Source organism: Pantherophis guttatus, chromosome 14 (assembly GCF_059756535.1).
Source record: "Pantherophis guttatus breed Tessera chromosome 14, ASM5975653v1, whole genome shotgun sequence".
Classification (NCBI taxonomy): Eukaryota; Metazoa; Chordata; class Lepidosauria; order Squamata; family Colubridae; genus Pantherophis; species Pantherophis guttatus.
Window position 1 is genome coordinate 11,682,737 of NC_142076.1, and position 13,012 is coordinate 11,695,748.

At 46.0% G+C, this 13,012-nt stretch overlaps 1 protein-coding gene across 2 annotated transcripts in view; it reads right to left on the minus strand.

Moving 5' to 3' along the window:
• The window catches only part of ABCA3 (ATP binding cassette subfamily A member 3), an 87,497-nt gene extending 78,263 nt beyond the window's left edge, over positions 1–9,234 (minus strand). Inside the window, exon 1 of one of the 2 annotated variants that reach the window (XM_034430309.3) lies at positions 9,055–9,234. The gene's annotated coding sequence lies outside the window, so the exon portion shown is untranslated. The remainder of the gene's footprint in view (positions 1–9,054) is intronic. The other variant, XM_034430310.3, reaches the window with a different exon arrangement.
• Positions 9,235–13,012: the final 3,778 nt, after the last annotated feature.

The following is a 13,012-nucleotide window of genomic DNA, read 5'->3' on the forward strand; positions in this document are numbered from 1 at the left end:
ACCCCCCAGGCACCCTCAGTGGAGCCAAACTCCACCCTGGCCAATACTGGCTCTGAATCTACAGCATTCCAAACACACCAGCCTATTTTATGCATTGCACTAAGGTGTAAATAACAGAATAACAAGAGTTGGAAGTGATGGCTAACCTTTTTGCCATTGTGTGCCAGGAGCGGGGGGGGCAGGTTTGTACGTGTGCTGCCCCTGTGCATGCACACGCGACCTTCCCCCATGCTACCCCCGCTGCTGGCATGTGATGGCACGGTAGGCCCATTTTTTGCTCTCCCAAGCCTCCAGAGCCTTCCTAGGAGTCTGGGGAGGGTGAAAACGGGCTTCCCCACCACCCCAGGAGGCCCTCCAAAGGCAGGAAACAGCCTTTTTCCCTACTTCTGGTGGGCCCAGAAGGCCCGAAAATCAACTGAGCTCGTTGTATCCACCGGTATGGCTACTCGTACCATAGGTTCACCATCATGGACCTATACCATTTGAGACAAGTGACTGGCCAGTCTCTTCTTAAAAACCTCCAGTGATGAAGCACCCACAATGTCTGAAGACAAGCTGTTCCACTAGTTCAGGGGTCAGCAACCTGCGGCTCCAGAGCCGCATGCGGTTCTTTGGGCCCTCTGCTGTGGCTCCCTGTCAGGTGATCCCACCACTGGCTGGCCCCACCCCTTGCCCTCCCGTCCCAGTCACTCCTCGCCTGGCCTGAGAAGGTAAGGGCGACGACGGGGGATGGAGACAGGGAGATACAGAGAGAGGGGGAGAGAGAGATACAGAGAGAGGGAGAGAGGGGAGAGAAGGAGGGAGGGGCGAGAGAGAGATATCAAAAGGATTTTGTGGTTCCCGGTGTTTTTTAACAACTGGTACTCTGCCGTAATGACCGGCTGGGTAGGCATGGCTGATGGGGGGGGGGGATCATGTGACTGATGGAAGTGAGTGACGTCGAGTTGGCCATGCCCATCCAGGTTTTGTGGCTCCCGGTGTTTTCTTTTCTGTGGGAAACGGGTCCAAATGGCTCTTTGAGTGTTTAAGGTTGCAGATCCCTGCACTAGTTATTTTTCCTCATTGTTAGGAAGTTTCTCCTTAATTCCAGGTTGCTTCTCTCTTTGATTAGTTTCCATTAGTGGTGGGTGAACAGTAGAATGCCTTTCCTGTCAGGAGGCCAGGAAAAATGGTTTTCTATATATGTATTCCTGCAGATAGCAATTTTCGTTTCCCGTTCATGATTCAGCATCATTTTGTTGGTGAAAAGTAGCTTTCCAAGCCTCAGTATTTGCAAGAAGCTGGATGAGAGCAGTTGATGGTTGAGGAAGTGGGGATAGACTTCCCCTTTCCTTTTGATATCCTTAGTTGCTGGAATTGGGTATGTCTCTAGTTTGATCTAGTTCGAATCCCTAGTGCCGCGTAACGGGGTGAGCTCCCGTGACTTGTCCCAGCTTCTGCCAACCTAGCAGTTTGAAAGCAGGTAAAAAATGCAAGTAGAAAAATAGGGACCACCTTTGGTGGGAAGGTAACAGCATTCCGTGGGCCTTTGGCCCTGAGTCATGCCAGCCACATGACCACGGAGACGTCTTCGGACAGCGCTGGCTCTTCGGCTTTGAAATGGAGATGAGCACCGCCCCCTAGAGTCGGGAACGACTAGCACATATGTGCGAGGGGAACCTTTACCTAGTTTGATGAAGAGAAGGACTAGGGGAGACAGGATAGCAGTCTTCCAATATCTCAGGGGCTGCCACAAACAAGAGGGAGTCAAGCTATTCTCCAAAGCACCTGAGGGCAGGACAAGAAGCAATGGGTGGAAACTAACCAATGAGAGAAGCAACTTAGAACTAAGGAGGAATTTCCTGACAGTTAGAACAGTTAACCATTAACATTAACATTAGACAGGACATGAAATACTTAACATTACACATAAATACGGCAGCAAGATTAGTATTAGCACAATTATGGAAAACAGATCGTTTGCCAACAGACCAGGAGATAATTCAAAAAATTTATGCATGTGCAGAAATGGATAAATTAACCTTAAAATTAAAAGACAAGGAAGACTCAAAATATTTTGAAGTATGGAATAGATGGTATAAGTGGGTAAATCAAAGGAAAAAAGGGTAAAGACTAAATTTAGGAAAAATCCAAGGTAACAAATAAGCACCGTAAGGTAGATAGAATAAGGAATGAATTACTGTTTATATATGTATGTATATATGTACATATAGGTACATATATTTAGCTTGTCGGTGGAGTTGTGTACTGTATATGCAATTTAAAAAGTGTATAATTTTGTATTTTTAAATTTTTAAATTCAATAAAGTTTGTTTTTTAAAATAATAAAAAAAAAAGAACAGTTAACCAGTGGAACAACTTGCCTCCAGAAGTCGTGAATGCTCCAACACTGGAGGTTTTTAAGAAGAAATTGGACAACCGTTTGTTTGAAATGGTATAGGGCTTCCTGCCTGAATGGGGTCAGACTAGAAGATCTCCAAAGTCCCTTCCAACTTTGTTATTCTGATGTCCAGAGAGTAAAAATATCCCATGTTGTCCATTTTTTTAAAAAGAAGATGGATAAAAAGGAACTCCATGCTTCGGGCCAGAGGCAGAAAACAATTTAAAAACCAACCAGCTCAAAACTACAACAAGGTGGAATCAAGATCACGCTGAGAAGTACCTATCAGAGTAGGCTTGTTTTCAAAACTTTCTAACCACATGGGTGGAAAGATGTAAAGCCTACAGATTATAGAGATAAACCTTAAAATCAGGAGCTTCCAAGCAAGACTATTTACGACAGCAAGTGATCAGAATTCAGTAACAAAAAAAATGAAACAGGTTTCTGTTCTAAGTACACTTGACAGGGGAAAAATAATAGAATTTGGGGGCATTTAAGCGATTCCTAGATAACATCTTACTTCATCTCATTCAGCTTTTTAAAAAATGCAAGAAGGCATTCTCAGTGCGTCCATGTATTCTGTTTCCCCGAAAATAAGACATCCCCTGATAATAAGCCCAATCAGGCTTTTGAGCACTTGCGCTAAAATTAGCCCTCCCCAAATATAAACCCTCCCCGAAAATACTTAACTGCATGTACAGCCGGTCCCCTCCATTTCTTCTGGTTAGGGATAGGGAGACAGAGCTGGAAATGAGGTAAGAGAGCAAGAGGAGCCCCATCTTGCTCCACGCGCCCCAAAATAATAAGACCTCCCTGAAAATAAGGCCAAGCGCTTATTTCAGGGTTCAAAAAATATAAGACGGGGTCTTATTTTCAGGGAAACACAGTATATTTTTTAATCCCTGCCCCCACCAAGACTGCATCATATCAGTTTTTTTTTTAAGAATAGTGTTTTTATGCCAATTTTTTTTAATGGAAGCACCCTTAAAGAAAACGCAAGGTGAATATGTAATCAAAAGAGATTGTATTTGATTCGTAATCCAAATCTAGACACCTCACATGCCAGAAGTGCAAAACACAGTTTTATATATCTATAAAAGTTTATATATTAACTTATATACTATCTATCTATCTATCTATCTATCTATAGATATATATATATATATACTATCTATATATTATGGCACCCAGCTCTTCCAGAACAAAGTCAGAAAACTGGTTTGAATGTTTGGTTAGTTTCTAAGTACCGGTTAGCTTTTCTGCTTTTGTGACAGACATGTATAATGATAAATCTCAGGAAATCTGACTTCTAACCACATAAAAGAGATGATATCAGAATAATCAGATGTAAGAATGCCATTCAGTATAGAACAGAAGTTATTTTGGAACAAGTGTTAAGGACTGCTGAGTTTAAATTCTTCTGTCTTACTTATTTATTATTTATTATTTAAATTTTTATACCGCCCTTCTCCCGAGGGACTCAGGGCGGTGCACAGCCACAATAAAACACATATATCCATAAAATTTAAAAACAGTTTAAAACATATTAAATAATTTGGCCCTTATATTAAAAACTATCATCTGTCTGTCTGTCTGTCTGTCTGTCTGTCTGTCTGTCTGTCTATCTATCTATCTATCTATCTATCTATCTATCTATCCCTACCTCCCCCTCTCTCATTTCTATCTAGATTCTCCCTCCCTCTCTCTCCCCTATTTAGATTCTCTCTCATCTATCTATCTATCTATCTATCTATCTATCTATCTATCTATCTATCTATCTATCTATCTATCTATCTATCTATCTATCTATCTATCTATCTATCTATCTATCTATCTAATATACCTGTCTGTCTGTCTACCTGTCTATCTCTATCATCCATCCATCTACCTCTATCTATCTACCTACCTACCTACCTACCTACTTTTTATCTCTATCCTCCATCCATCTACCCATCCATCCATCTACCCATCTACCAACCCACCATCCACCCACCCACCTACTGTATCTATCTACCTACCTATCATCTATATTTATCCAGGAATCATCCTAGAATCTCTCCATGGCCACAAACTAAATCCAACTTCTCTTCAATTCTGTTGACCCTTATCTAACTCCCAGGAGGCATTAACGGTTAGTTGAGTACATTCCTATGCATAGGCATAATTAGCAATAAATCAATTTAATTGGACCTTCATGTGCGGGCCTGATCTTTCCCGCCTTACATACTGTAGACAGATCAATCAAGATCTGGTTATGTTCCTTTCCCAGCCAGTTTCATCTAGCAGTGGTTAAGGCACTGGGATAGAAAGCGGGAGACCATGAGTTCAAGTCCTGCCTTAGCCATGAAAGCCAGCTGGGTAGGTCTGGGCCAGTCCCCCTCAGGGTTGTTGTTGTAGGGAAAATAGGAGGAGGAAGTTATGTCGGATATATTCGCTGCCTTGAGATTTTGTTTTGTTTTTTTGTAAAAACAATAGAGGAGGGATGCGAGTAATTAGCAAATGAATAAATATAATCTTGAAAGCATGAGAGATGATGGCCGATTACTTTTGGAGGGGGAAGGGGAAGACATAGCTCATCGAATCAAAGTCCAGCAGATATTTCAAGGTGCAATTATGGGAAACATGGGCTGTACATTCACAGTTCAAGGTTTCAGCATAGAAAACAAGGACTTTCATGCTGTCTTTGCCACTGAAACTGGTGTCGATAGCACGGGAAGTTCTGCTAGGCAACCAACTCAAGACAATGAACAGATGTCATCAGTTCAATGAAGGGCAGAGAAGGACCAGCAGATTCCCCTTGGGACAAGCTGGAACCAAAGGACTTCCTAATGGATGTTTCCCCCCCAACCCCCCACCCAATAGGGCTCATGGATAGAAGTGAGTTAAGACTGATCAGATGAAAGTAGAGATTCATTCGTTCATTCGTGAAATGGTATAGGTTCTCCTGCTTGAGCAGAGGGCTGGACTTGAAGACCTCCAAGGTCCCTTCCAACTGATTCTATTCTATTCTATTCTATTCTATTCTATTCTATTCTATTCTATTCTATTCTATTCTATTCTATTCTATTCTATTCTATTCTATTATGTTTATTCCATATCCTATCCTATCCTATCCTATCCTATTTTTATTCCATATTCTATTCTATTCTATTCTATTCTATTCTATTCTATTCTATTCTATTCTATTCTATTCTATTCTATTCTATTCTATTCTATTCTATTTTTATTCCTATTCTCTATTTCCATATTATCTTCTCTCTTCTCTCTTCTCTTCTCTTCTCTTCTCTTCCTCTTCTCTCTTCTTTTATCTTCCTTCCCTTCCCTCTTCTCTTCTCTTCTCTTCTCTTCTCTTCTCTTCTCTTCTCTCTTCCCTTCCCTTCCCTTCCCTCTTCTTTTATCTTCCTTCCCTTCCCTCTTCTCTTCTCTTCTCTTCTCTTCTCTTCTCTTCTCTTCTCTTCTCTTCTCTTCTCTTCTCTTCTCTTCTCTTCCCTTCCCTTCCCTTCCCTTCTCTTCCCTTCCTTTCCCTTCTATTCTATTCTCTCAATTTTGTGCCACCCCATTTTTGGAGACTCATGTGACTCTAAGAAAGTATTTGTAGGCTGACTATGGAATAGGATACAATTACAGGCAGTCCTTGACTTACGACCATTCGTTTAGTGACTGGTCAACGTCACAACGGTACTGGAAAAAAAGTGGCTTACGACTGTTTTTCACACTCACGACCATTGCAGCATCTCCCTGGTCACGTGAATACAATTTGGACACTTACCAACTGACTCATATTTATGACGGTTTGCAGCATCTCAGGGTCACGGGATGCCCTTTTGCCACCTTCTGACAAGCAGAATCTGTGGGGAAGCCGGATTCACTTAAGAACCTTGTTACAGCTGCAGGGATTCACTTAACAACCGTGACAAGAAGGGTCGTAATGTGGAGCAAAATTCACCTAAGAAATGTCTCGCTTAGCCACATGAATGTTGGGCTCAACTGTGGCCATAGGCCAAGGACTGCATGAAGTTGGATTCAAAACAAACAACCCCCCCCAAAAATAACGTTTGAAGCAAAGACGGAGTGTTCGCCCAGCTTTTTTTTTTTTTTTTAATTTGATTTATATGCCGCCCTTCTCCGGAGACTCAGGGCGGCTTACAATGTGCTAAGCAATAGCCTTCATCCTTTTGTATATTTATACAAAGTCAGCTTATTGCCCCCACAAACTGGGTCCTCAATTTACCTACCTTAGAAAGGATGGAAGGCTGAGTCAACCTTGAGCCTGGCGAGATTCGAACCTGCAGTAATTGCAGGCAGCTGTTCTTAATAACAGGGTGCTTTAGACCACCGTACTACCAAGGCTCCTACTCCCAGAGTGGGAGTTGAAGTCCACAAGTCTTAAAGTTGCCAAGGTTGGAGACCCCTGCCCTAAGCCATGTTTTTTTTTTTTTAAACTATATGAAAGCTTCCAATACAGTTCTAGGCTGCATCAACAGAGAGATAGAATCAAGATAACATGTAGTTGTTAATGCCACTTTATAAGGCCTTGGTAAGGCTACACTTGGAATACTGCATCCAGTTTTGGTCTTCACGATGTAAAAAAGATGTCGAGACTCTAGAAAGAGTGTAGAGAAGAGCAACAAAGAGGATTAGGGGACTGGAGGCTAAAACACAGGAAGAACAGTTGCAGGAACTGGGTATGTTTAGTTTAATGAAGAGAAGGACTAGGGGAGACATGATAGCAGTCTTCCAATATCTCAGGGGCTGCCACAAAGAAGAGGGAGTCAAGCTATTCTCCGACGCACCTGAAGGCAGAACAAGGAGCAATGGATGGAAACTCATCAAGGAGAGAAGCAACTTAGAACTAAGGAGAAATTTTCTGACAATTAGAACAATGAATCATGGAACAACTTGTCTCCAGAAATTGTGGATGCTCCAACACTGGAAGTTTTTAAGAAGAGGTTGGATAACCATTTGTCTGAAGTGGTGTAGGGTTTCCTGCCTAAGCAGGGGGTTGGACTAGAAGACCTCCAAGGTCCCTTTCCAACTCTGTTATTCTATTCTATTCTTAACCCGGTGACTTTGGTTCACACAATCCATCAAATACACACAAGCCAAATCCTGTTCAGTGGAACATGTGGGAAGGCAGCTGAGTTCCTGCCATTCCACCAATGGTTTCCCCCCCGCTGGCAGCTGCCCTCATTTGACCTTAATTACAGCGCCTCCCTGCCTAAGCCCAGGAGAGATCTGGCTCACACTCTTAGCAACTGAGAAAGCTGCTTTCTAAAGCAGGTCAACGCCAGCTGGATTCCCACCTTGTCTTTTCAAAGCCGTTGGTCGTAGCCTTGGTCTGGGTGGAAACTATAGTAACTAGACCGCTGGCATAACGCCAAACCAAAAGACCCGCCCTTCGCAAACCACAACGTCTGGGGGTCCCCCACCCAGCCGCTCTACACAGCCCGGAAGAGTGGAAAGATGCAGTTTGCCTTGTGCATTGGCTAGTTGTGACATTTAAAAAACAAAAAAAACCCCGCAGATCAAGCACGATGATGGATGGTGCCTACCGCTGCCTCTCACTGCCGTCGTGCCAAGCCAGCTCATCTGCTTTTCCAAAGCAATCCTGGTTTTCTCAAAACCGAACCGAGAAAGGCCTTAAGATCAAGGCTCGTGCATAAAAACTTCTCCAGCCCGTTGCTTGCAAGGCCGACGACCGCCCCTTTAAGGACAAGACACCCCCATATAACCCACCCCCAAATCAAAAGGAAGGCCTGGCACAACATCAAAAGGGCTATGTCTCTTAAGGCCATCAACCTACCAAGCTTCCCGGCTGGCGAAGGGCAGGGAAAGCATCAACCCTAGGGTACCGGAACCGGCTTATCTGCAGATGGAGCTCTTTAAGCTGGCATGATAGGGCCCTTCCACCATTGCCTTTGTGTTATGAAACCCAGACAGCCCCCCTCCCCTTTCTTCACCCACCCCCCAGTCTTGCTCTCCAGACAAGCCAAGGAACCAGACGCAGCCCCCTTACCCACCCCACCCCACCCCAAAGATGCCCAGGCAGGCTGGTTGAAAAAACATAGGAGCTGCTTTCTGTATAGGGAGGGAGGAAGGAAGGAAGGAGAGAGTGATGTCATTCGCCAGGCTGTGGGTGATTCATACCCTCCTTCATAACATTACGAGGGGGTTCCAGCCAGCCAGAGGTGGGGAAGGGGCTCCCAGCCAGCCAGAGGTGGGGAAGGGGCTCCCGGGAGCCCTGCAAGAAGGGCTTGCCTCCTGCAGCCAGGGAGGGTCTGGCGAAGGAGGGGGAAAAGAAAAAGAAAAGAAAAGAGGGGGGAGGAGGACAGGGCAGGCTGGTCCTAAGACAGACAGAGGGGAAGGGGCCGCCCTGGCTAGGAGAAGGAGGAAGAAAGAGGAAGGTGCAACCTGGGGAAGGAGGGTGGCAGAGACCCCCGGGGTTTTTGAGGGGCAGGGAGAGGAGGGAGGCTTTGCAAAATGAAGTGTGTATTTGTGTGTTTTCTTTTTTGCACCCGCATAAGGAGAACAAAATACACACACTGGAGGAGGGAGGGGCGGCAGGACAAAGCCAGCCAAGTCCGGAATGCAGAAGCCAAGGGGGTCCCGCCGGTTGGATGCTCTCTCTCTCTCTCCCACGGTGGGGGAGGATAGGGGGGGGGGGCTCTTCTTACCTTGCTCAGTCTCGCCGCGCTCCAGGCTTCTCCGCTGCGTCTCCTCCTCCACCTCCGACGGTTCCTGCGGCTGCCGACTCCGTTGCCATCCCGGCTCTCCGGCACTAGGCGGGGAAGGAGGGAAGGAGAGAGGAGGAGGAGGAGGAGGAGGAAGAGGAGGGAGGCGGGCACGGAGCGCCGGCTGAGCCCCTCCCCGCTGACGCGCAGGGAACACGCGTGGGTGGGGGACACCAAGAGAGAGAGAGAGAGAGAGAGAGAGAGAGAGAGAGAGAGAGAGAGAGAGAGAGAGAGAGGGAGGGAGGGAGGGAGGGAGGGAAGGAGAGAGAGAGAGAGAGAGAGAGAGAGAGAGAGAGAGAGAGAGAGAGAGAGAGAGAGAGAGAGACGCCTTGTTTTGGAGCCAAATGGGGCGCTTTTCTCCCCCCCCAACACGTCTCCTCCTCCTCCTCTTCTTCTTCCTCCTCTTCCTCTTCTTCCTCCATCTGGTCCTTCTCCTCCATCCCTAGCTGATCGCTCCCGGTTGCCAATGGCACAACCGACCAGCCTCTTTGCGCTGCAGATGTGACGCCGGCTGAAATGCACCTCTGGAGAGATGCCGTCTCCTCCATCCTCCGCGGAGAAACTGCGAGGCGCCCCGAGAGCGAGCTCAGGGGCTGCAAATGCGACCCACCCAGGCAGCATCTCTCTTAAACTACCTACCCTCCAGGGCAGGTGATGGATGGATTCGGGTAGATGGTACCTACCTACCTTCTCAAGCCAAGGATGGGCTTTGGTCCAGAAAAGTGAGCCTGGCCTCCTGGCCTAAAGCCTGCCTCATTTCATCTTCTGGCTTAAGGCAAGTCTTTTGGGATATCTTTACATCTTCCGACAGGCAGGGCTATCTGTGTAATGGAGTTTTAAATTTGGAGTTTTTAAATTTTTGGGTTTTTAACGAATTTCGGCCGCAAATGTAAGAATTTTAATAATTTTTAAATTTAATTATGATGTTTGTATTGTGTTTTTACTTGATGTGCACCGCCCCAAGTCCTTCGGGAGAGGGGCGGTATAGAAATAAAATTATCTTATCTTATCCCCCCTCCGCCGCCAAGAGGTGAGCCTCCCCCCTTCCACTCTGTTGAATTTCCAGTGTGAAGACCTGGCGTTGCCAATAAGCATGGGTGGGTAGGGGGGTCTGTGTGACGCAGCCTTAGAAACGGAGGGTGGCTTGTTAACCTTTTCATCTTCTGCATTTTAACCGGTTTTTATTTTTAGGTGGAAGTTTTCATTTGTTCTTTTACGCTTTTGTTTTTTAACCTGTGTTTTGGTTTGTTGTTTCTTTAATGTTGCAAGCAGGGGTGAAATCCAGCAGGTTCTGACAGGTTCTGGCGAACCGGCAGCGGAAATTTTGAGTAGTTCGGAGAACCGGTAGCGGAAATTTTGAGTAGTTCGGAGAACCAGCAAGTGGGGTGGGAATGGAGATTTGGCAATATCCTTCCCCCAGGAGTGGGGAGGGAATGGGGATTGTGCAGTATCCTTCCCGTGGAGTGGGGTGGGAGTGGAGATTTTGCAATATCCTACTCCCAGAAGTGGGGTGGAATGGAGATTTTGTGGTATCCTTCCGAAGCCACGCCCATCAAGCCACGCCCACAGAACTGGTAAAGTAAAAAAAATTGGATTTCACCACTGGTTGCAAGCCGCCCCGAGTCACTTAGGCGAGGATGTATGGCGGTATATAAATTCAGTAAATAAGTACATTCATTCATCCCGACGGTGACTACGTATAGGGGTGAGGGAGGATTTCTGATGCATTGAAGCGCATGACTGGGCGAGGTCTTGGTCACAGCATCAGTGGGGCAGTGTCGGGCGCTAACAACTAGACCCGTGATGGCAAACCTATGGCACGGGTACCAGAGGAGGCATGCAGAACCCTCTCTGTGGGCATGCACGCCATCACCAGCTGCTCTTCTGGTTTCCTGTGTGCTGGTCTTTGTGGCGCTGGAGTGCTGGAAAACGGCCCAAAAAGCGGTCTGAAAATGGCCCGAAAAATAGCCAAAAAACAGGCATGTGTGCATCAGCCAGCTGGTATTTGGGTTTCCGGTGCTCTGGTGCACATCCATGCCCGCGTGTTCCAGTTTGGGCACTTGGTGCCAAAATGGTTTGCCGTCACTGAACTAGACCCATCTGTGTAGAGTTGAAACTAGCTACTTTATTGCTCTCTGCCTATAGTACAGGAATCTACTCCAGACGGACAGCTTTCGCCTGGGAAAAGACCAGACAAGGCTTTTAAGGAATTCAGGGGTGGGGTCAGACCTAGCCCTCTTGTGTTTATGTAGAGAGTCTAGGCTGATTCCTCCTTTGAGTCCTCCTCCTCCTATCTGGGATGGCTGCTCTCCAAACAGATAACGATGCTGGAAGATCGGTGCTGAGGAACACTTAATGTCCCAACTCTTCCTGCTTCCTTGGAGACATCAAAATAACTGCTGGTCCGTCTTTGGATGGACCTGGTTTTTGGGTCACCTGAACAGGTTCGTGTTCCGATGTGTGTCTCCCTACGGGCCACAATAAAAACAAACGAAAAAACCCCAAAAATCATCTCTTCCGCATCCTCTGGTTTACGGTTTAACTTTTTGGCTAACCAGTTGGTTAATCTCTCCATGCCAGGAAACCTTGCGTCTTTAGTTTGAAAAAAAGTGTGATTTTGTAAGAATGTGAGCCACTTGGGTCATAACATACACCGACGCCAGTGGTGGGGTGCAACCCAGTGGTGAAATCTGAACCGGTTTGCTGGCTGCGCATGTGCAGAGTGCACCTGTACCAAATGCGAGGTGCGCACACTCAGTGCGCGCCAAAAGGAGGCATGTGGTAAGTAGAACAGCGCTTGAGAGGGGTGTGATCAGCTGTGGCGCGCAATCTTTTTTTTTTTTTACTTTTAAAAGCATTGCTTTTAAAAGTTAAAAAAAAAAAGCCTCTGACGATCATGCTGCTCTGCTGGGATCGTCAGAGGCTTTTTTTTCTCCCTACCTTTTAAAAGCATTTTTTTCTACAACCTCTTCGGCCTACATGCAAATTTCTGCCATTTCCATGCTTTCTGAAGAGCAACATCCAGGGGTGAAATGCTCCCGGTTCGGACTGGATCTCCCGATCTGGTAGCAATGGAGGCGGGTGGTTCGGAGAACCGGTAACAAAAATCCCTGCCCCCCCCCCATGCCCAGCTGAGCTGCACAATCATCAGAGGCTTTTTTTTTTTTTTACTTTTAAAAGCATTTTTTCTACAACCTCTTTGGCCAAAAAATGTTTTTAAAAGTTAAAAAAAAAGAAAAAAGCCTCTGATGATTGCGTGGCTCAGCTGGGATCGTCAGAGCCTTTTGAAAGCATTTTTTTACAACCTCTTCGCCGAAGAGGTTGTAGAAAAAATGGTTAAAAAAAAAAATTGGCTACGCCCACCCAGTGACATTACACCCCCCCCCCCCCCAAAGCCATGCCCACAGAACCGATAGTAACAAATTTTAGATTTCACCACCGGCAACATCCATAAGTGCTACCAATAGAAGAAACTATTTGGAGCTCAGGGTTGAAATGAGGGGGTCCTCGGTGTGCTCTGAGCTTGGTTGTTTTTTTTGGGGGGGGGGGCAGATGTTTTATTTCCCAAACCTAGGTAACAATCACCAGTGCTGCTGCTGATGTTACCTAGCTGGGTAATGAAATGTCTGCAAGAAAACAACCGAAATCTAGAGACCACTGAGGAGCCCTCAAACGAGGGCTTGGTAGTACAGTGGTCTAAGAGCCTTGATAGTACAGTGGTCTAAAGCACCCTGTTATTAAGACCAGCTGCCTGCAATTACTGCAGGTTCGAATCTCGCCAAGGCTCAAGGTTGACTCAGCCTTCCATCCTTTCTAAGGTAGGTAAAATGAGGACCTGGATTGTGGGGGCAATAAGCTGACTTTGTATAAATATACAAAAAGGATGAAGGCTATTGCTTAA